General features: G+C 40.9%; 1 pseudogene; it reads right to left on the bottom strand.

Annotated features, from left to right (window-relative positions):
* Positions 1 to 985: 985 nt before the first annotated feature.
* LOC100976005 (myb/SANT-like DNA-binding domain-containing protein 2) lies at positions 986 to 2,668 on the bottom strand (annotated as a pseudogene).
* Positions 2,669 to 3,367: the final 699 nt, after the last annotated feature.

Here is a 3,367-nt window from a genome sequence, read left to right as displayed (position 1 = left end):
ACCACATGTTCTCACTTATAATTGGGAACTAAATATTGAGAAAAGATGGACTCATAAAGGGGTACAGCACACATTGGAGCCTGTCACAAGGGGGTGGGGGAGGGAGAACATCAGGAAAAATAACTAATGAGTAGGAGGCTTAATGCATGGGTGATGAAATAATCTGTACAAGAAACCCCCATGACGTAAGTTTACCTATGTAACAAACCTGCACATATACCTCTGAACTTCAAAGTTAAAAATACATACATACACACACACATACATACATAAATTCAGGTGATTTAAATTAAGCAGAGCTAATATTAGTGGGCCTATTTTTCATTCCATTATTTGGATTGTCTAAAATCTACCATTAATGGAATGTCTATTTCATTATAGGTTTATAATTATTATATCTGATTGTGTTGCCCTCTCTTTTTAAAAAAATTTTCAACATTTTTCTGTTATTAGCCTTTCATGTTTCTATATGTATTTTGAGATTAGCTCGAAAAATTCTATACTCAATGTATTTTGATTGACATTTTATTAAACCTGTAAAAACAATTGAGGAAAATTGTTATCTGGTACAATATATAATCTAATTCAACTTTTACGATGTCATCTTCATTTTGGTTGTGAATTTTCTTATTTATTATGAAGTTTAATTTTCAAATACCTATGATTTCCTATCTACTGTCATGAGAGGCAGATAGGTTTGTGATTCTCACTTCTTGGAATGTCCTTGTCTGTTTTATTTTTCTATTGCTTATTTATTCAGGGTTGTAAATATTACTTTTATAGAGACATAGAGATGTGTAAGAATGAAACATCGTGAAAAAATACAATTTTTCAATTTCATATGAAACTCAAAGTGTAAGTTTTTTCAATATGGAATGTATCCTCATTTGCTTATATTAGGGCCCTAAAATCCCTTTAAAAATTGTTTTTGTGTTTTAAAAAAAGAAATAGCTGGCCCACCAAGCAAGTTTGCTATAAATCTTGCTTGCTCAAAATGAGCATTTTCAGGTGAGGTCTGTTTTTTCTGGCCAAATTCTACTATGATTCCTTAGAAGTCATACTGGCCCAATCAAGGAAAGAGTTTCCATGAAGAGTCTGATGGCAGCATCTGGATGAGGAGTGGTCTGGGTAATGGAAAGTGAGTAGAGAAGAAGGAGCTAAGAGCCCAAATCCTTATGAAGGATGACCTTCAGTTGTTAAATTTTAGGAGGCATCCAATGGCTTTTTCAGGGCACTCAACTAAAGAGCCAGTGGAAAGAAAATCTCTCTCTACTTCCACAAATTTGATGTAGATGGATTTGGGGGAAACTCTGGGGTCCCCAGTACAGCTCTGAGAGAAAAATCTGTTAATACCAACCCAATATTTGCTGAAGACTTTGGTATTCACTTGGAAATGTAAAAACAAGCTCTGCTGCAGAGCCCTGACCTCAGCAGTCCTGAGGTGGCAAAAGATAATTCTGGTGGGTTCTATTTCCACCTGTAATGAGGCTTGTGCTGAAAGGGTTTCCAGGTCAACCCCGCCTTCTTTTCCTGGGTCCAGGGAATGTTGCTGCATGTGCGGTGAGAGGAGCCTCTCAATACATTCTTCATAGCCAATGGCATAAAGGCCCATGGCGTTTAGGAATAATTCCAGGCAATAAATATTGAACAACATTCCTACTGATTGGGTTGGAGTGGGCAATGGGTCACCAGTCAATTTCCACATGCAGCTCCAAGCGCCTAGCTTCACTAATAGTGATCTCTAAAAATGTGTAATAAACATTTTTTCCAGTTCATTTTCTGCACTTGCGTCATAATGATCCCTCCCTCAGACTTCTCAGGGTTGAAGTACTCCTGAAGTCGCTTGCCAAGGGGCACCTGGGAGGTGATCTCAGCATAATGGTAATGAAGAGCCCCTTTCCAACGGGTGTTATAACCAATTCCAAAAAACGGCCAGTTTATTAGAAAGAAGGAGCCTTGAAAAGTCTGTCCAACTCTGAAAAAGTTCCCATTTCAACTGTACCGATTCCAAAATCTGCACAGTATTCTGCCTGATGTCTCTCTTCTGTGCTTCTTCAGAAGACTCTTGTTGAACTTATTTTTATTTTTTATTTATTTATTTATTTATTTTGAGATGGAGTCTCACTCTTGTCACTCAGGCAGGAGTGCAATGGTCCAATCTCGGCTCACTGCAATCTCCACCTTCCAGGTTCAAGCGATTCTTCTGCCTCAGCCTCCCAAGTAGCTGGGATTACAGGCACCCACCACCACGCCCTGCTAATTTTTTTTTTTTTTTTTTTTTTTTTTTTTTTTTTTAGTAGAAATGGGGTTTCACCATGTTGGCCAGGCTGGTATTGAACTCCTGACCTCCGGTGATCCGCCCTTTTCCACCTCCCAAAGTGCTGGGATTACAAGCTTGAGCCACCGTGCCCGGCCGTTTAATTTTTAATTTTCTCTTTGTGATTCCTGATCTGTCGGATAGCCATGGAGATCCTGACTTTGGGTTCCCAGTACTCCTGTGAGTGAATAGTCCTCCATGGTGCCGCCATCTGACTCCAGCTCCTGCTACAAGCTACTGCTGTTAAGAAGTACAGTCTGGCAGGGCTGAGCATCCCATCCTCCCTGAGCAAACACCTGTTCCAACTGTTCTACTGTGTAACTGCTCTTTCTTTTCGCAACACCATGTTCTTCCACCCGATTGTAACACGTGCAAATGGTCAAAGTAAGTAAATCCGGTACTGGGTTGTATAAGCAGAAGAATTACATGTAAGCTATGAAGGTGGCTCTTCCTCTCTATTCAGCACTGGTGAGGCCACAGCTGGAGCACTGCATTCACTTCTGGGCATCCAACCAGCTTGATGCCTCCCAGCACTGGGACAGGTCCGCTCATAGCCCAGCTTGGCCAGGGCCCTGGACACAAGCTCCTACTTGGCTGGCCCGGGGGTCCTTGCTGCCAGCCACTATACTGGCTCCTTAAAGCTGCTGGTACCGCGGCTCCGCCAGCCGCTCATTGCCCCACACTGCGCTGAGCGCCTTTGTCTCCGCTGGAGTCCACGACATGCTCCGGCGGGCGGCAGCCCCACCACTGCTGCCACCACGGGAGAAGGAGACAGTCTTGTCTGGTTAAATTTTATATAAATTTAATGCTGGTCTCATAAAAACAGTTGAGTGGTGTCCTCTACTTTTGTTTTTCTTCTCTTAAAATGTTCACGTATTCTTGGTGTTACTTTTTTTCCATGTGTGAAAAAATCACTTGTAATTAGGATTTACATTTTCTAAGATTTTTGGAGATGTACTGTAATCTGCTTTATGTTTGTTTGCTTTGTATTCGTTTTTTTGCAGCTATCGCATTATTATTTTTTCCAAGTTCAATAAGTTTCATGTTTTT

Source organism: Pan paniscus, chromosome 22 (assembly GCF_029289425.2).
Source record: "Pan paniscus chromosome 22, NHGRI_mPanPan1-v2.0_pri, whole genome shotgun sequence".
NCBI classification, from domain to species: domain Eukaryota; kingdom Metazoa; phylum Chordata; class Mammalia; order Primates; family Hominidae; genus Pan; species Pan paniscus.
The sequence above is the reverse complement of the archived record's forward strand: the minus strand, read 5'-3'. Positions and strand labels throughout refer to the sequence as shown.